The 20,668-nt window shown below is 52.2% G+C and overlaps 1 protein-coding gene across 1 annotated transcript in view; it reads right to left on the reverse strand.

Annotated features, from left to right (window-relative positions):
- LOC140430238 (diacylglycerol O-acyltransferase 1-like) overlaps positions 1 to 20,668 on the reverse strand; it is a 475,807-nt gene that overhangs the window by 388,191 nt on the left and 66,948 nt on the right. The window lies entirely within an intron of this gene.

The raw sequence follows: 20,668 nt of genomic DNA on the forward strand, positions 1-20,668 counted from the left end.
CTCGATCCCTGTCACTAGCTAGGTCCCAGCGTTTTCTCCTGCCGTGAACTGGCGGTGGGGGGGGGGGCAATCCAGCCAGTTTGCGCGTTTTGTTTTTTTCCTGCCCCTCACCCCCGGGAACAGGAACGCGACTGTCAGAGCTACGTTGCCCGCGACCGCTCTCCTACCCCGCCGGAAGTCTTATCCTCCTACAACTGCATTATAAAGAGTGTTCGCAAACTGAGTTCTTCCCAGCCATTCAGACAGAGGATTAAAGACTCATAGGCCTGGTAGAGAAACTGCTTCATTCCAGAAGTTTCCCTTTACAGTTCTGGCTGTCGTCTGTCTTTTAAACAGGAGTGCCTTCACATACCTGACTAGGAGCTTTTAAAATTGCCCGACAGAGAGAGAGTGCAGTGAAAGATTGCCTTACAGCTGCTTCCACGCTGAACCTCGATTCAGAATTAAGGACAAAATGAAGCTCTCCAAATGACCTGCCTTTCTCTGGATGATTCTGAATGGCTCCACCAATCACAAACAACAACAGGAGATAGTTCAGAATTGCAGCCACACTGATTGGCGGCTTGCCAAGTCTATCAAATTGACATCACGGGCTCTGCCAGAGAACCTAAAAGGGAAGTCCTGGGCAAGTCCATCAAACCAGGGATGTTTCAGGTTTTCCTAAAGTCTGTAGTTTAAGTAGAAATCCCAATGGGTAGCAGCTAATCAGAAGGCTGTAGATTAATGGCAGGCAGCAGGACAAGAATTCAAAGGAACCACAGAACAGGAAACAGTATCCTAACAAGACAGTTCTTATCTCTACATTTAAAGATCAACGTAATTTCATGCTTAGTTCCCACTCTCCACATGCATGATGCTGAATGAGGCAAGGATAAATCGGGAAAATTACAAATGTTTGCAAGAGGGGTATGTGTGTGATGTCAGGGATGAGTGCTTATATTGATTAAGTTGTTTCCTTATCTGAGATGATCTTATGTTGTTCCTGAACAGCTGCACAGCAGTACTTTGCCTGATCCTTGGGTAAGGCACATGACTCGATATGGGATTCATTGCATGGCAGTGCACACATTGGGGGCAATTTTGAGCCCGAACTCTCCATCTATGAGAAACTCGGTGTGGGCTAAAAGTCCCGAAAATATCGGAAAACTTGATTCTCTCCGGAGTGATTGGATTTCGCAATTATCAACCCCCCCCCTCCCCCTCCCCTTGCTGGTGGAGCAGTGCAAATCATGCTGTTTGAGCCCAATTTTAATACAGTAGCAGTGTTTTTTAAACTTTTTTGACTGGGACTTATTTTTGCCAACCGGCCATCCTTCGGGACCCACACCGGCCAAACTTCATGACCCACGTCGGCCGACCCTTGCGACCCACCATTTTTACTTACCTTTAATATGACAGATGAGTCTGCTTGGTACTCAGGGCAGCACGGTAGCATTGTGGATAGCACAAATGCTTCACAGCTCCAGGGTCCCAGGTTCGATTCCGGCTTGGGTCACTGTCTGTGCGGAGTCTGCACATCCTCCCCGTGTGTGCGTGGGTTTCCTCCGGGTGCTCCGGTTTCCTCCCACAGTCCAAAGATGTGCGGGTTAGGTGGATTGGTCATGCTAAATTGCCCATAGTGTCCAAAATTGCCCTTAGTGTTACTGGGGTTACTGGGTTATGGGGATCGTGTGGACCTTGGGTAGGGTGCTCTTTCCAAGAGCTGGTGCAGACTCGATGGGCCGAATGGCCTCCTTCTGCACTGTAAATTCTATGATTCCATGATGTCACTTGCTTTGTTATTCAATGCTACATTTCTGATAATTACTTCCACTGATCATTTAAGGCCTCATAGGATCCATTGAAAAAAATAAAGAGATTTGTCCTCAAACTCACCATGTTAAATCTTCAAATATCTGTAGTTTTGAGGATTTTAAAGTTTCATTTGCAGTGCTTCCCTGCATATAGCACACATGAACTTTGAATCCTGATTTGTTGTGGAACTAATCTTCTTTATGCTGCTTTGCTCCTGTTTTCAGCTTCTTCTTCATGAGTTGTTCACCAAAGGTGCGAGAGTTCTCACCAGCACTGATGGCAGCTGCAAAACTGAGGAATCTCTCTCGCGCCTAGAACACATGACGTTAGCGCATGGGGCGCGTGACCTGCTATCTGCCGCACCTCTTGGTGCGAGGGCTCCCTCGGTTTCTGAAAAAAAATGGCACTGGACAGCGCGCTGATGTCAGGAGGAGGCAGTCCACCCCGCTGGGCTTTGGGCATATGCACTGCTTCATCCCGCACGCATGCGCGGGATGGTGGTCAATCTCAAAGGTCTACTCCGGCCGGCCTTTTTAAAGGCTGGTCGCGGCAGTTGGGCGTTCCTCCCGCGATCGTGAACGGCGCGACCGAGCGCCGAGACCCTCCCGAAGCCCGCACGCAACCCATCCGATGGTTGCGACGCTGAGTTTGAAAACCCCTATAGCATGTCATTAGTGAGCACTTTCTCCAGACCTACCCCCCCTCCCGCCCCCCAACCACCGAAAGCCAACACGGAATATTCTGCGGGTGCCACCGTCACTTACAATAGATGTATAAAAGCATGAACCTGCTGGCCTCACCTCCAAGGGGAATATCAAAGGTGAGCGCTCAAGACAGCCATAATTCTCCAGGTTCTTAACTGCTCAGAGCGCACCGCAGAGGATGTGGGGGACACAAGATAAGTTCAACTCAGGGCAGGGGCTGGGGTCAGTCACTGGGAGGGGTCGCTAGCAAGCCTTATCTTCTATTCACTTCGGAGTGTCCCTTGCTTTAAGGCAGTCTGGAGGTTGGCATTCGTGCATCACTTCCTGTGTGCTCTTCATTGGGTTTGTGCTCAAATCACTGCTGAGACTTCCGGGTGCGGCTATGCAGAGCTAGGTCGCATATTCGGTAGCTCCCGCTTGGAACGGACTTTTGGTCTCTTTTACAGGGCCCCCACGGCATTTGTTTGACATTTCCCAGTGTGGCAAGAAGACTGCAGCATTCCCCTGACAGTGTCCCCCAGGAATGTTGTGTCTTTTGGCTACCAGACCCGGCAGAGACAGTAAAAGATTTGGCTTTGGCTGCAGGTTTAGACAAAAGCCTCTTCCAGCATGCAGGCGGGGAAGGGCAAGCTTAAAGCTGCAATCAGACTTGACTCTATCAAAGGTGAATTCTAGCAGCAGAGGGAACAACTGCGAAAAGATCTACCAACGCCATTGAAGAAGCAGGGACGAGGCTTCCGGTGGCGGCCATGGAGTAGGAGGTCGCGCATTCGGCAGCTCCCGTCTGGAACTGACTCTCAGACCTTTTTCAGGAGTTTCCATAGACTTTTTAAACGGACCAGAAATGTAACGGCCAAAGGAGCGGCACTGGAGCAACGGGAGAAGCGAGGGAAAGAAAACAAAATGGCGGCGGCCAGGGACAAAGGGGAGCTGCAGGAGTTCATAAAGCGCTGCTTGCGAGGAGATGCGCAAGGAGATGTTGGCGCCTATGCTTTCGGCAATTGAAGGACTCGGGATCACCCAGAAGGTCCACGAAGCTAAGATCCAGGAGTTACAGAAAAGAGTCAGTCAGAACGAGGACGAGCTCGTGGGCCTGGCGGTGAGAGTGGAGCAGAACGAGGCGCTACACAAGAGGTGGGCAGGAAGACTCGAAGACCTGGAGAACAGGTCGAGGAGAAAGAATCTGCGAATCCTGGGTCTCCCTGAGGGAGTGGAGGGGGCTGATGCCGGGGCATACGCGAGCACGATGCTCGAGGCGATGATGGGCTCGAAGGCCCCTTTGAGGCCGCTGGAGTTGGACGGGGCACATCGGGTGCTGGCGAAGAAGCCCCAGGCAAATGAGCCGCCAAGGGCGATGGTGGTGAGGTTCCACCGGTTCACGGACAGAGAGTGGGTCCTGAGATGGGCCAAGAAGGAGCGGAACAGTAAGTGGGACAATGCAGAGATCCGAATATACCCGGACTGGAGCACGGAGGTTGCAAAGCGGAGAGCGGGTTTCAACCGGGCCAAAGCGGCGTTGTACCGGAAAGAAGTGAAATTCGGAATGCTGCAGCCAGCGCAACAGTGGGTCACATACAAGGGCCAACACTATTACTTCGAAACGCCTGAAGAGGCGTGGACCTTTGTACAAGCCGAAAAGTTGGACTCTAACTGAGGGTTTGTGAGGGTAGGGGGGTGTTTGAGGTTTGATGTGTGATGGTTGTTGCATCTAGGGGGTCAATCACGCGCAGGAAATGTTACATGGGCTGGGGGAGAGAGACAAGGCCGCGACAGGAGCTGCGCCAGAGGGGGCGGTGCGGGCTTTGGAAAGCGTGGGGTGTTTTCCCGCGGGCGGGAAGAAAGGCGGGAAGGGGAACGAAGGAATGCATATGGATTGGGAGACTCCCACGCGGGGAGGTCAATGGGACAGCGGGGGAAGCCGGGGTCAGCAGGCGTCAGCTGACTTACGGGAGTGACATGGGGGGAGCAAAACAGCTAGACAGGGGTCTAGCGGGGGGGAGGGGAGGGGGGGTAGGGGAAAAGGGTTGCTGCTGCACTGGCCGAAAGGGAATGGGACACAGAAGAGGTGGTCGGGACGGGGATCCCCCCTCTGGGGGACTGGAGGGTGAGGGACGCGTGGACACGGGACTGGCCCAGAAAAGGAGATGGCTAGTCGGCGGGGCGTGGGGGGGCGGTGAGAGCCCCTCCAATCTGGCTGATAACGTGGAATGTGAGGGGCCTGAATGGGCCGGTGAAGAGGGCTCGCGTGTTCGCGCACTTAAAGGGACTGAAGGCGGACGTGGCCATGCTCCAAGAGACACACCTGAAGGTGGCGGACCAGGTCAGGCTAAGAAAGGGATGGGTAGGACAGGTATTCCACTCGGGACTGGACGCGAAGAATAGAGGGGTGGCAATATTGGTGGGAAGCGGGTGTCATTTGAGGCCAAGACTATTGTAGCGGACAATGGAGGGCCCACACTGGGTGGAACTGGAGCTGGGAGAGGAGAGGGACCAACGCCCGTTGTGGCGGCTGGATGTGGGACTGCTGGCGGACGAGGTGGTGTGTGGGAAGGTGAGGGGGTGTATCGAAAGGTACTTGGAGGCCAACGACAACGGGGAGGTGCGGATGGGGGTGGTATGGGAGGCGTTGAAGGCGGTGATCAGGGGAGAGCTAATTTCCATTAGGGCTCATAGGGAGAAGACAGAGGGTATGGAAAGGGAGAGGTTAGTGGGGGAGATTTTGAGAGTGGACAAGAGATACGCAGAGGCCCCGGAGGAAAGATTACTTGGGGAAAGACGACAGCTCCAGACGGAGTTTGACCTGTTGACCACAGGGAAGGTGGAGGCACAGTAGAGGAAAGCGCAGGGGGCGACCTACAAGTATGGGGAAAAGGCTAGTCGGATGCTGGCACACCAGCTCCGTAAAAGGATGGCAGCGAGGGAAATAGGGGGAGTCAAAGATGGAAGGGGAGCCACGGTTCGGAGTGCAACGAAAATAAACGAGGTATTCAAGGCCTTTTATAAAGAGCTGTACAGATCCCAGCCCTCAGCCGGGGAAGAGACGATTCCTCGATCAGCTGAGATTCTCGAGGGTGGAGGAGCAAGAGGTGGCTGGTTTGGGGGCACCAATTGGGTTGGAGGAGCTGAGCAAGGGTTTGGGGAGTATGCAGGCGGGGAAAGACTCGGGACCAGACGGATTCCCGGTGGAGTTCTACAGGAAGTACGCAGACCTGTTGGCCTCGCTACTGGTGAGGACCTTTAATGAGGCAAGAGAGGAGGGACCCTGCCCCCGACAATGTCGGAAGCGACAATTTCTTTGATCCTAAAGCGGGACAAGGACCCACTGCAATGTGGATCATACAGGCCGATCTCGCTCCTCAATGTGGATGCAAAGTTGCTGGCAAAAGTGCTGGCCACGAGGATCGAGGACTGTGTCCCGGGGGTAATCCACGAGGACCAGACGGGATTTGTAAAGGGCAGGCAACTAAACACCAATGTGCGGCGGCTCTTAAACGTGATAATGATGCCAACGGAGGAGGGAGAGGCGGAGATAGTGGCAGCTATGGACGCGGAGAAGGCCTTTGACCGAGTAGAGTGGGAGTACCTCTGGGAGGTGCTGCGCAGGTTTGTGTTCGGGGTAGGGTTTATCAATTGGGTTAAGCTCCTTTACAGAGCCCCGATGGCAAGTGTAGTGACGAACCGGCGGAGGTCGGAGTACTTTCGACTGTACCGAGGGACAAGGCAGGGGTGCCCCGTCCCCCCTGTTGTTCGCATTGGCGATCGAACCATTGGCCATGTCATTGAGGGAGTCTAATAAATGGAAGTGGGTGGTCCGAGGGGGAGAAGAGCATCGGGTGTCGCTATATGCGGATGGCCTGTTGCTGTACGTGGCGGATCCAATGGAGGGGATGGTGGAGGTCATGCAAACACTAAGGGAGTTTGGGGAGTTTTCAGGCTATAAGCTCAATGTAGGGAAGAGTGAGCTCTTTGTATTACAGGCGGGGGACCAAGAAAGAGGGATAGGGGACCTACCGCTGAGGAGGGCGGAGGGGAGCTTTCGGTATCTGGGGATCCAGATAGCCAGGAGTTGGGGGACCCTACATAAACTGAATCTGACGAGGTTGGTGGAGCAAATGGAGGAGGATTTCAAAAGATGGGACATGTTACCGCTCTCGCTGGCGGGTAGAGTGCAGTCGGTCAAAATAGTGGTCCTTCCGAGGTTTCTGTTTGTGTTTCAGTGCCTTCCCATCGTGATCACTAAGGCCTTTTTTAAGAGAGTAGGCAGGAGTATTATGGGGTTTGTGTGGGCGAATAAGACCCCGAGAGTAAGGAGAGGGTTCCTGGAATGCAGTAGGGACCGAGGAGGGTTGGCGCTGCCAAACCTGGGGAGCTACTACTGGGCAGCAAATGTGGCGATGGTCCGCAAGTGGGTTATGGAGGGAGAGGGGGCGGCATGGAAGAGGATGGAGATGGCGTCCTGTAAATGAACGAGCCTGGGGGCGTTGGTGACGGCACCGCTGCCGCTCTCGCCGACAAAGTATGCCACGAGCCCGGTGGTGGCCGCAACGCTAAGGATCTGGGGCCAGTGGAGACGGCACCGGGGTGCAATGGGAGCATCGGTGTGGTCCCCGATCAGGGGTAACCACCGGTTTGTCCCGGGGAAGATGGACGGGGGGTTCCAGAGCTGGCATCGGGCGGGGATTGGAAGAATGGGGGACCTGTTCATCGACGGGACGTTTGCGAGCCTAGGGGCACTGGAGGAGAAGTTCGAGTTACCCCCGGGAAATGCCTTTAGATATATGCAGGTGAGGGCTTTTGTGAGGCGACAGGTGAGGGAATTCCCGTTGCTCCCAGCACAAGAAGTTCAAGATAAGGTGATCTCGGGTGCATGGGTCGGGGAGGGCAAGGTGTTGGAAATACACCAGGAGTTGAAAGAAGAGGGGGAAGCGCTGGTAGAAGAGTTGAAGGGTAAATGGGAGGAGGAGCTGGGGGAGGAGATCGAGGAAGGTCTGTGGGCTGATGCCCTCGGTAGGGTTAATTCCTCCTCCTCGTGTGCCAGGCTCAGCCTGATACAATTTAAGGTGGTCCACAGAGCGCACTTGACGGGGGCGAGGTTGAGTAGGTTCTTTGGGGTAAAGGACAGATGTGGAAGGTGCTCAGTGAGCCCGGCGAACCATGTCCATATGTTTTGGTCATGCCCGGCACTGGAGGGGTTCTGGAGAGGAGTGGCGGGAGCAATATCTCAGGTGGTGAAAGTCCGGGTCAAGCCAAGCTGGGGGCAAGCAATATTTGGAGTAGTGGACGAACCGGAAGTGCAGGAGGCGAAAGAGGCCAGCATTCTGGCCTTTGCGTCCCTAGTAGCCCGGCGAAGGATCTTGCTAATGTGGAAGGAGGCGAAGCCCCCCAGCCTGGAGGCCTGGATAAATGATATGGCTGGGTTCATAAAGTTGGAGCGGATTAAGTTCGCCTTGAGAGGGTCTGCGCAGGGGTTTTACAGGCGGTGGCAACCGTTCCTAGACTATCTCGTGGAGTGTTAGAGGAAGGTCGGTCAGCAGCAGCAGCAACCTTGGGGGGGGGGGGGGGGGGGGACTGCCTGGGAGGGTGGATGAGCAAGAGATAACATGAAGGGTTGGGGAAACTGGCACGTACGGGTGAGGGCCAGTGTACAAAGCTGTGTAAATATATCATTTTGCCATGTATATATCTTGCTCTGCGCGATTTCTCGTTTTTCTTTTTGTTACAGGGGGGGGGGGGGGGGGGCGGGGGGGGGGGGGGGTGTTGGTGTTATTGCTTGTATGGGAGAAAAATTATGTTAAAAAACTTTAATAAATATATATATTTTTAAAAAATCACTGCTGAGGAAGTGCCCGTCCTTAGTGGAGCTGGAAAGTGGGTGGGAGAAGGTGAATGATGTACCGTCAATTACCATGAGGCGAGAATAGTGAAACAATCGAAGCTTTATTGCACAAGATGTTGTGCCTCCTGCAGCTGGAACCAGAATAGGAGCAGCGCAGGCGAGCATACACTTTTATACGTCGGGGATTTACTGTGGTGTTTGTAATACAGTGGCAGTACCATAATACATGCAATGTGTTACTAGTGGTGTTTACCACAGTGAATACAGAGGGTTAGTAAAGGGGGTGACTGATTTTCTTGGGTAGGGTCCCATGAAAGACCAGACTGAAAGGGCAGAGTGGGGTTCTAAGGAATGCATTGCATACAGTCTCATGCAAAATGAAGACCCTCTCACTTTGGGAGGCACAACTGAAAATTGAGCAGAACCCCACACTCAGGCAACACTATGAGGATCATGGGGTTAAGCTCTATTAAAGCCAGGGCAGCACGGTTGCACAAGTGGCTAGCTCTGGAGCTTCACAGCGCCAGGGTCCCAGGTTCGATTTCCCGCTGGGTCACTGTCTGTGCGGAGTCTGCACGTTCTCCCCGTGTTTGCGTGGGTTTCCTCCGGGTGCTCCGGTTGCCTCCCACAGTCCAAAGACGTGCAGGTTAGGTGGATTGGCCATGCTAAATTGCTCTTAGTGTCCAAAAATGTTCGGGGGGTTATTGGGTTGCGGGGATAGGGTTTAAGTGAGGGCTTAAGTGGGTCAGTGTGGACTCGATGGGCCGAATGGCCTCCTTCTGCGCTGAATGTTCTATGTTCTGAAATTCAATTCCACTTCTCTGGGATGTTTGTCTCTCAGGAATTAGTGTTTAGGGCTGTGAAATGGGAGAATGAGGGTGCCCTTTAGATATGTGTTTGGTATAATTGTAGGCTTCACTCTAATCAGCTGTGCCTCGCCTATCACAGGAGCCAGTCATTTGCTTGATATGCTATTTACCCTTCATTGACTCCTTGCATTAGGTGACAGGACAATTAAGTGGATGCATGGGACTCATGTCCTCAAAGACACTCCCCGCCATGACCTATAACAGGGGTGAGTGATGATAGACTTCACCATGGAGCCTTGCATTGGGGTTCACACCAATGTAATCTGTGTGATGTTACATTGATATGAACCCCAATGCAAGGCTCCATGGTGAAGTCTATCATCACTCACTCCCATTAGAGATCATGGCGGCGGTGTCTTTGAGGTGCCCCATGAGGACACGGATCCCATTCATCCACTTAATTACCCTGTCACCTAATGCAAGGATAAGAAAGATTTTGGCAATGGCCGAGAGAAATGTGCCAGTGCGACTCTCGAGAGTCCAGGCGTGTAATCCTGCTGCAGTTGAGAGCGACAGGTGTGCGAATATGCCAGTGTGAGAAGGTCGGTGTGAGGGTTAGAGGAATGACACTCATTAAGGGATGATGTGGAGATGCCAGCGTTGGACTGGGGTGAGCACAGTACTCATTGAGGGGGAAGCGCAAGGGTAGAAGTCCCAGAGGAGTCGAGCGTTTAGGGGCAGGGCTTTATCCAGAACCTTCAACGTTCATTCAATTTTCTTCTCTTTTCAGTGCATGATTCTGGAGAACCATGGAGCCTGTCGGGTTGGTGTTCCTACTACTTGCGATAAAGTAGCAGCAGAGACTGAGATGTGCCACTGCACCTGGCCAGGACCAGCACCCAGCAGAGGATGGTGAGGCTGGGCCCACAGTTGTAGAGGAAGCGCATCACATTGGGATCAGCCCTGTTTGAGACTGTTTCGGCAAAGGGTCGTCCGACGTTGGACATCCTATCAACGGATGTCGGAGCCACAGTGCCGGAGAAGACGGCCTGTCCTTAGGGATAGTGGACCTTGCCCATGTCCTGCAAAAGCTGGCACCACATGGAATGGGAGGAAACCCACTGCCCGTGGCCCTTAAAGTCACCGCTACTGTGAACTTCTTGGGTCACTGGAGTCTGCACGTTCTCCCCGTGTCTGCATGGGTTTCCTCCGGGTGCTCCTGTTCTCCCCCACAAGTCTGAAAGACGTGCTGTTAGGTGAATTAGACATTCTAAATTCTCCCTCTGTGTACCCGAACAGGCGCCGGAATGTGGCGACTAGGGGCATTTCACAGTAACTTCATTGCAGTGTTTTTTTTTTAAATATATTTTATTCAAGATTTTTTTTGGCCAAACATAACAGTACATAGTTTTTCTTTTAAACAACAATAAAGCAATATAAATAACAGTGGCCAGTTTTAAACAAATAAATAAATAATATAAAAACAGGAACAAAAAAACTAAATGGCAACTGCCTTGTCAAAAATAGTTACTCTCCAAAGATACAATCCAACAGTCCAATATACATTACCTATAACAGATGTCGATACACATATAATGACATCCCTGAGAGCCCACCCGGATCCTCCCCCCCACTTCCCCCACCCCCCCCCCCCCCCCTCTTCCCCCCCGGGCTTGTGATGTATTTCTTCGGTGAGAACGGCAACGGTGCCGTCACCATTGCTTGTAAGCTGGTCCCCTTGCAGGACGCCCTCTCCAATCTCTTCCACGCCGCTCCCTCCCCTTCTCCCATCCACTTACACCATTGAAATATTGGCGGCCCAGTAATAATCATTTAGGCTCGGTAGTGCCAGCCCCCCCCTATCCCTACTACGCTGCAAGAACCCCTTCCTCACTCTCGGGGTATTCCCGGCCCACACAAAACTCATAATGCTTTTCTCGATTCTCTTTAAAAAAGCCTTTGTGACCATCACCGGGAGGCACTGAAACACAAAGAGGAATCTCGGGAGAATCACCATTTTAACCGCCTGCACCCTACCTGCCAGTGACAGGGGCACCATGTCCCATCTCTTGAAGTCCTCCTCCATCTGTTCCACCAATCGTGTTAAATTAAGCCGGTGTAAGATTCCCCAATTCTTGGCTATCTGAATCCCCAAGTGCCGGAAGTCTCTTGTTACCTTCCTCAGCGGTAAATCCTCTATTTCCCTGCTCTGCTCCCCCGGATGCACCACAAACAACTCACTTTTCCCCATGTTCAATTTATACCCCGAAAAATCCCCAAACTCCCCAAGTATCCGCATTATCTCTGGCATCCCCTCCACCGGGTCCGCCACATACAACAACAAATCATCCGCATACAAAGATACCCGGTGTTCTTCTCCTCCCCTAAACACTCGCCTCCACTTCCTGGAACCCCTCAGTGCTATGGCCAGGGGCTCAATCGCCAGTGCAAACAATAACGGAGACAGGGGACACCCCTGCCTCGTCCCTCTGTAAAGCCGGAAATAATCAGACCCCTGTCCATTCGTAACCACACTCGCCATCAGTGCCCGAAACAGCAACTGTACCCATCCGATATACCCATCTCCAAAGCCAAATCTCCTCAGCACCTCCCACAGATAATCCCACTCCACTCTATCAAATGCTTTCTCGGCATCCATCGCCACCACTATCTCCGCTTCCCCCTCTGGCGGGGACATCATCATTACCCCTAGCAACCTCCGTATGTTCGTGTTCAGCTGTCTCCTCTTCACAAACCCAGTTTGGTCCTCATGAACCACCCCCGGGACACAGTCCTCTATCCTCGTCGCCATTACCTTAGCCAGAATCTTAGCATCCACATTTAAAAGAGAAATGGGCCTATAGGACCCACATTGCAGCGGGTCTTTTTCCTTCTTTAGGAGGAGCGATATCGTTGCCTCTGACATAGTCGGGGGCAACTGCCCCCTTTCCCTAGCCTCATTAAAGGTTCTCGTCAGAGGCGGGGCCAGCAAGTCCATATACTTCCTATAAAATTCCACTGGGAATCCGTCTGGTCCCGGGGCCATCCCCGCCTGCATGCTCCCAATCCCTTTCACTACCTCCTCCATCTCAATCTGTGCTCCCAGTCCCACCCTCTCCTGCTCCTCCACCTTAGGGAATTCCAGCTGATCCAGAAAGCACATCATTCTCTCCTTCCCTTCCGGGGGCTGAGCTTTATATAATCTTTCGTAGAATGCCTTGAACACCCCATTCACTCTCTCCGCTCCCCGCTCCATCTCTCCCTCCTCATCTCTCACCCCCCCTATCTCCCTCACTGCTCCCCTCTTCCTCAGTTGGTGGGCCAGCAACCGGCTCGCCTTCTCCCCATATTCGTACTGTACACCCTGTGCCTTCCTCCATTGTGCCTCTGCATTACCCGTAATCAACAAGTCAAATTCTACATGTAGCCTTTGCCTTTCCCTGTACAGTCCCTCCTCCGGTGCCTCCGCATATTGTCTGTCCACCCTCAAAAGTTCTTTCAGCAACCGCTCCCTTTCCCTACCCTCCTGCTTTCCTTTATGTGCCCTGATAGATATCAGCTCCCCTCTAACCACTGCCTTCAACGCCTCCCAGACCACTCCCACCTGAACCTCCCCATTGTCATTAAGCTCCAAGTACCTTTCAATACACCCACTCACCCTTAAACATACCCCCTCATCTGCCAATAATCCCATGTCCATTCTCCAGGGCGGGTGCTGTTCTTTTTCCTCCCCTATCCCCAGGTCCACCCAATGTGAAGCGTGGTCCGAGATAGCTATAGCCGTGTACTCTGTCCCTGTCACCTTCGGGATCAGCGCCCTTCCCAAAACAAAAAAGTCTATCCGTGAATATACTTTATGGACATAGGAGAAAAACGAGAACTCCTTACTCCTAGGCCTGCTAAATCTCCAGGGGTCTACTCCTCCCATCTGCTCCATAAAGTCCTTGAGCACCCTAGCTGCAGCCGGCCTCCTCCCGGTCCTGAACCTCGATCTGTCCAGCCCTGGGTCCAGCACCGTATTGAAGTCTCCCCCCATTATCAACTTTCCCGCCTCCAGGTCCGGGATACATCCCAACATACGCCTCATAAAATTGGCATCATCCCAGTTCGGGGCATATACGTTCACTAGAACCACCGCCTCCCCTTGCAATCTGCCACTCACCATCACATATCTACCCCCACTATCCGCCACTATGGTCTTTGCCTTAAACAGTACCCGTTTCCCCACTAATATAGCCACCCCCCTGTTCTTTGCGTCTAACCCCGAATGAAACACCTGCCCCACCCATCCTTTGCGTAGTCTGACCTGGTCTATCAGTTTCAAATGCGTCTCCTGCAACGTAACCACATCTGCCTTTAATTTCTTTAGCTGTGCGAGTACCCGTGCCCTTTTAATCGGCCCGATTAGCCCTCTCACATTCCACGTGATCAGCCGGGTTGGGGGGCTCTTTACCCCCCCCCTCCCCCCCTTGTCGACTAGCCATCCCCTTTTTTAATCCAGCTCCTCACCCGGTTCCCACGTAGCCTTATCTCCCCCCGACGGCGCCCTCCCGCCTCGACCACCCCACCCCATACCAGCTCCCCCTTCTCCGCAGCAGCAGCAACCCAGTTAACCCCCCCCCCCCCACTAGATCCTTTTCTAACGTAATTGCAGCCCCCATGTTGCTCCCAGAAGTCAGCAAACTCTGGCTGACCTCGGCTTCCCCCCGTGATCTCGGCCCCCACTGTGCGAGGCCCCCTCCTTCCTGCTTCCCGCCATGATTACCATTGCGCGGGAACAAAGCCCGCGTTTCCCACTTGGCCCCACCCCTAATGGCCGGCGCCCACAATTCCTCATCCTCCCCCCCCCCCCCTCTCCCCCACGACATGGGGAAGAGAGAAAAGTTACAGGGTCGCAAGATTAACAACTTGAGAGATCATCCCTTCCCCCTTTTTCCCCCCCTTCACCCCACGTAATCACCCCACCACTTTGTCCCAAACGTTCTTTTTCTGGCCCGCCTATTCCAGCTTCTCCTCCACAATAAATGTCCACGCCTCTTCTGCCGTCTCAAAGTAGTGGTGCTTCCCTTGGTGTGTGACCCACAGTCTTGCCGGCTGCAACATTCCAAATTTGACCTTCCTTTTGTGAAGCACCGCCTTGGCCCGATTAAAACTTGCCCTCCTTCTCGCCACCTCCGCACTCCAATCTTGATATACGCGGATCACCGCGTTCTCCCACCTACTGCTCCGAGTTTTCTTCGCCCATCTGAGGACCAGCTCTCTGTCATTATATCGGAGAAATCTCACCACTATAGCTCGAGGTATTTCTCCAGCCCTCGGTCTTCGCGTCATAACTCGATAAGCTCCCTCCACCTCCAACGGGCCCGTCGGGGCCTCCGATCCCATTAACGAGTGAAGCATCGTGCTCACATATGCCCCGACGTCCGCCCCTTCTGGAAGACCAAGAATCCTTAAATTCTTCCTCCTCGCATTATTCTCCAGCACCTCCAGCCTTTCCACACGCCTTTTGTGTTGTGCCTCGTGCATCTCTGTCTTCACCACCAGGCCCTGTATTTCGTCTTCATTTTCAGCGGCCTTTGCCTTCACGACCCGAAGCTCCTGCTCCTGGGTCTTTTGCTCCTCTTTTAGCCCTTCAATCGCCTGTAATATCGGGGCCAGCAGCTCCTTCTTCATCTCCTTTTTAAGTTCTTCCACACAGCGCCGCAGGAACTCTTGTTGGTCAGGGCCCCATACTAGACGGCCACCTTCCGACGCCATCTTGCTTTGTGCTTGCCTTCCTTGCCGCTGCTCTAGAGGATCCTCCGCAATCCGGCCACTTTCCTCTCCTTTTTCCATCCGTGTCCAGGGGGAATTCCCTTCTGGTTTACCACACAGTGTTTTTAGCCGTTAAAATTGCCGTTGGGGCTCCTATTAAGAGCCCAAAAGTCCGTTCCACCGGGAGCTGCCGAAACGTGCGACTTAGCTGGTCATCGCCGCACCCGGAAGTCTTGCAGTGTTAATGTAAGCCTACTAATAATAAAGATTATTATTATTCTATGTGAGCGGCTCGTTTCAGGGCAGCACCAGTGATCTGAGTGCCTTCTCCCAGTCAGCTGCACACATATGCGTTAGGGAGGTGACAGATGCCCTTTATATGGGCCGTCGAGCTCGGGACACCTTCATGGCCTCGAGGTTTTAGGATGAGCAAGACTAGGGATGGGGAGATCTCTTACTGTGGGGACTGTAATCTCATTAGTGTGGTGCCAGCAGTAGGTTTTCGTGATAGTGCCTGATTCCTTGGGCAGGGTGCTAAAGCCATTGGCTGGCCTTTGCCAAAGAATGATGATTTGCATTGAGGACAGAGCAATATCCTCCATTCCTCAGCAATATGTCTTACTCCTGACTGAGAGCTGAACGCATCCTGCCAATGCACAGGCTTATCATGGGGTTTAGAGATGCAGTGGTGACTGAGGTGACTTTGGTAGGTGTCCCCTGAAGGGCCTGCACCTTGAGGGTCCGGGAGCACCTTTGGGTAGCAGGGGAACTGCAATGCTGTCCTCCTCGGTGTGTGGGGCTGGAGATGTGTCGCTCACAGGGAGAGGTCAGATGGGCTGGACACACCCGGGGGCCCTGTGGATGGAGGGCCCCAGGCTGCGCTCTTCTCTCTTCCCTTCAGGTGTCCAGGGATAGAGAGGCATCTGGAGTGAGATCCAAAAGCCCCCCTGCCTCTGGAATGGATTCCCACCAGTGCGTCCACCATGCAGTTGAAGCCCACTCACATGGAGCTCATGCCCTCTGCCGTGAAGCTCATGAGCTGAGCCATGGAGCGGACATCCCCTGCGATGGAGTGCACGCCCTGCACCAAGGTCTCTTGGATGCCACCCTTGCAATGTTGCCCTCATCGCGTTGCATTAACGGCACCATCTCTTCAGACAGAAGGCGAGTCGACTCCTCCAGCCGGCCTGGCAGTCCGAGGAGGAATACTGCCATCCCTTCCTGATTTTAGTGACTGACTCTGCAGTTCCATCAGCTTGGGGGCGAATGGACCCAAGGGCATGTCATCGGTCAGGGGCTCAGCAGTGTCCTGGGCTCCAGCATCCTACTGAGTGCCGGATCCCAGGGACATCCCTGCCTCCACCTGCTGTGGGTCATCAGGTGTAAGGTGCTCAGCAGTGAGAGACCCAGAAGCCTGCCTACTAGTTACTCCCACTGAGGTGTGAGTATCTGAGCTGGTGGAGGATGCAGGTGACAGCTGTGATGCCTCTTTGGTGATGTCTGAGAATTCTCCCATGGAGCTACTCAGGTCTGTGATTTCCAGGGGGTGCATGGATGGTCTACACTGCTGATTTGATTGCCCTGCAAGGGAAGAGATATGGCATTAGTATATCCTGGGCAATACATGATGCGCGATGTTTACTTACGTGAGGTTTAAGGAATTATTGTTTGTCCTTAGGGTTCTCACTTTTGTTTGCAGCCCCCACTTCACCATCAGCACAGGTGCAGTGCTGATCAGATCAGACTGCAAGGAACAGTCTCCAAGATTCTCATAAGCATTCTCATAAGAGGTAATGCTCTAAGAAGGAGCGATCACAATATGGTGGAATTTAAAATACAGATGGAGGGTGAGAAGGTAAAATCACGCACTAGTGTTTTGTGCTTAAACAAAGGAGATTACAATGGGATGAGAGAAGAACTAGCTAAGGTAGACTGGGAGCAAAGACTTTATAGTGAAACAGTTGAGGAACAGTGGAGAACCTTCCAAGTGATTTTAAACAGTGCTCAGCAAAGGTTTATACCAACAAAAAGGAAGGACGGTAAAAAGACGGAAAATCGACCGTGGATATCTAAGGAAATAAGGGAGAGTATCAAATTGAAGGAAAAAACATACAAAGTAGCAAAGATCAGTGGGAGACTAGAGGACTGGGAAATCTTTAGGAGGCAACAGAAAGCTACTAAAAAAGCTATAAAGAAGAGTAAGATAGATTATGAAAGTAAACTTGCTCAGAATATAAAAACAGATAGTAAAAGTTTCTACAAATACATAAAACAAAAAAGAGTGGCTAAGGTAAATATTGGTCCTTTAGAGGATGAGAAGGGAAATTTAATAATGGGAGACGAGGAAATGGCTGAGGAACTGAACAGGTTTTTTGGGTCGGTCTTCACAGTGGAAGACACAAATAACATGCCAGTGACTGATGGAAACGAGGCTATGACAGGTGAGGACCTTGAGAGGATTGATATCACCAAGGAGGTAGTGATGGGCAAGCTAATGGGGCTAAAGGTAAACAAGTCTCCTGGACCTGATGGAATGCATCCCAGAGTGCTAAAAGAGATGGCTAGGGAAATTGCAAATGCACTAGTGATAATTTACCAAAATTCACTAGACTCTGGGGTGGTCCCGGCGGATTGGAAATTAGCAAACGTGACACCACTGTTTAAAAAAGGAGGTAGGCAGAAAGCGGGTAATTATAGGCCAGTGAGCTAAACTTCGGTAGTAGGGAAGATGCTGGAATCTATCATCAAGGAAGAAATAGCAAGGCATCTGGATGGAAATTGTCCAATTGGACAGACGCAGCATGGGTTCATAAAGGGCAGGTCGTGCCTAACTAATTTAGTGGAATTTTTTGAGGACATTAACAGTGCGGTAGATAACGGGGAGCCAATGGATGTGTTATATCTGGATTTCCAGAAAGCCTTTGACAAGGTGCCACTCAAAAGGTTGTTGCATAAGATAAAGATGCATGGCATTAAGGGGAAAGTAGTAGCATGGATAGAGGATTGGTTAATTAATAGAAAGCAAAGAGTGGGGATTAATGGGTGTTTCTCTGGTTGGCAATCAGTAGCTAGTGGTGTCCCTCAGGGATCAGTGTTGGGCCCACAACTGTTCACAATTTACATAGATGATTTGGAGTTGGGGACCAAGGGCAATGTGTCCAAGTTTGCAGACGACACTAAGATAAGTGGTAAAGCAAAAAGTGCAGAGGATACTGGAAGTCAGCAGAGGGATTTGGATAGGCTAAGTGAATGGGCTAGGGTCTGGCAGATGGAATACAATGTTGACAAATGTGAGGTTATCCATTTTGGTAGGAATAACAGCAAAAGGGATTATTATTTAAATGATAAAATATTAAAACATGCTGCTGTGCAGAGAGACCTGGGTGTGCTAGTGCATGAGTCGCAAAAAGTTGGTTTTCAGGTGCAACAGGTGATTAAGAAGGCAAATGGAATTTTGTCCTTCATTGCTAGAGGGATGGAGTTTAAGACTAGGGAGGTTCTGCTGCAATTGTATAAGGTGTTAGTGAGGCCACACCTGGAGTATTGTGTTCAGTTTTGGTCTCCTTACTTGAGAAAGGACGTACTGGCACTGGCGGGTGTGCAGAGGAGATTCACTCGGTTAATCCCATTCATTGAATGGTGGAGCAGGCTCGAGGGACCAGATGGCCTACTCCTGCTCCTAGTTCTTATGTTCTTATGTAATGGGCGCGATTTCCCCATCCCACCGGAATGATCTTGCAGGATTCCCGACGGTCGATACGCCTGACGAGGTCTAAGGGATTTCGCAAGATGTCATGATCTGGGTCCCTCCCACAATGGGCGAGGCACAGACTGGCATAGTTAAAAGAGCTTAAAAGTTCACTTACTTAAGCTGCTGCCAGATCTGACTGGCACCCGGCATCTATCGGCATCGCCGAGGAAACCCCAGCCAGGCGCCGTTTAGCACTGGTCCCGGGGTCAGGTAAAACGGCACTTGGGGGGGGGGGGGGTCTCCCAAGCGAGGCTCTCCCAGGTGATTGGCGGCCTCTGGCAAGGCTGGCTGGGGCACAGACTGGTAGTGCCAAGCTGGCATTTTGCCTGTGCCGGGTATTGGTCCTGGGGGTGCCTTTCTGCTATGTGGTGGGGTGAGGGGGGTGGGGGAGATGAGGACCTCCCAACAGGTGGGTTAGGGGTCGAGAGATCGGGGTGCCATTTGTAAAGGAGAACCGCAGGAAATTACGCTAAATTGCGGCCGGGGTGAGGCTCCCGTCGGGGCCCGGAAATGAAACCCAGAATGTAATTTGATAGTGGAGTCGTTCCAGGCGCTTGCCCAGAACGTACACATTTATGTAGTTACATCGCGCCCAATGTTAGTGGAGTCAATGGTTTTAAAAAAAGGCCCCTTTGTACTCAGGGAATCATGGTTCAGGATAATAGATGTGTCGGCTATTCAGTACTGGAAATAGTTTATGATCTTACTAAATTGACCAAGGTCAAAGAATGAGTTCTTGTGTGGATACTGATTCCGACCCAAAAGTGATTAGATGTGCAGTGACTTATCACCAGAAGCAGTACCTCCAAAGTCATTAGCTTCACTGAAACATGTCACTTCTTTCCTAAAGTGCAATACAGCTAAAAACCTCAACCTCAAAAGCACAATGTGTGAATATGAGGTTCGGTTAATGAGTGAAGAGTTTTAAATATGAGGAATAATCATGGTAGTATTATTAAAAGTGGTGCACAATGGAGGAGCACAATGGTATTATACAAGTATATACAAGGCTCAACGCCCTTCTTGAGGATAATTATTAATGGGCAATATTGCTGTCCTATCCAGCAATGCTCAAATCCCATGAACGGATTTTTAAAATGCATTATTCCAATCTTCCTGTTAGTGGATGATATATGCTTCTAACTTTCCACTCCCAAATGTAAGGGGCGCGATTCTCCGAGCCCCGCACGGGCCGGAGAATCGCCGCAACCGTGCCACGACGCCGGCGTGCGATTCTCCCAGGTGCAGAGAATTGCCGCCATTTGTGCCGCCGCGTTTGACGCGGCACTGGCCGCGGGCCGCTGGAATCGGCGGGGCGCGATTCTCCAACCCGGATGAGCCGTGCGGCCGTGCGGATACGAGAATCCAGCCGGCGCCGTTCACCCCTGGTCACTGCTGGCAGGAACTCTGCGCGAAGGGTCGGGAGGGCGGCCTGTGGGGCGGGGAAAAGCGCTCCTTCACCGGGGGGGAGGGGGGGCCTCCGATGGGGTCTGGCCCGCGATCGGGGCCCACCGATCGGCGGGCTGGCCTCCCCCCCCCCCCTCGGGCCTACTTTGTTGCGCGGCCGGCCCCTGAACCCCGACGCCATGTTGAGTCGGGGCCAGCGTGCTGAAGAAGTCCCCCGCACATGCGCAGGTTGGCGCAGCCCAACTGCGCATGCACGGGTTGGCGCGGTGCCTATTTGGCGCCGGGAAGGGAGGCTGGAGCGGCGTGAATCGCTCCAGCGCCGTGCTGGCCCCTCGGTCGTCCCCGTGCCCGTTTCGCGCCATCGTGTAACGCGACGCCGTTGACGACGGCGCGAACACTTGATCTCCATTTTGGAGAATCGCCCCCAAGATTTTGGAGATTTGCAGATTAACAAAATGATTGTCTGAGATGTTAATTTCAATGTTCTTTTGGCTGAAATATAAATGCAAATTTAAAACTGCACAATCTCTTTTTACAAAAATATCACTGATTGTCATTAAATTTCAAAAGGAAATCAAGACCTATTTAAAAGGATAAAATTTAAAGACTGACA

Source organism: Scyliorhinus torazame, chromosome 10 (genome assembly GCF_047496885.1).
Source record: "Scyliorhinus torazame isolate Kashiwa2021f chromosome 10, sScyTor2.1, whole genome shotgun sequence".
Classification (NCBI taxonomy): domain Eukaryota; kingdom Metazoa; phylum Chordata; class Chondrichthyes; order Carcharhiniformes; family Scyliorhinidae; genus Scyliorhinus; species Scyliorhinus torazame.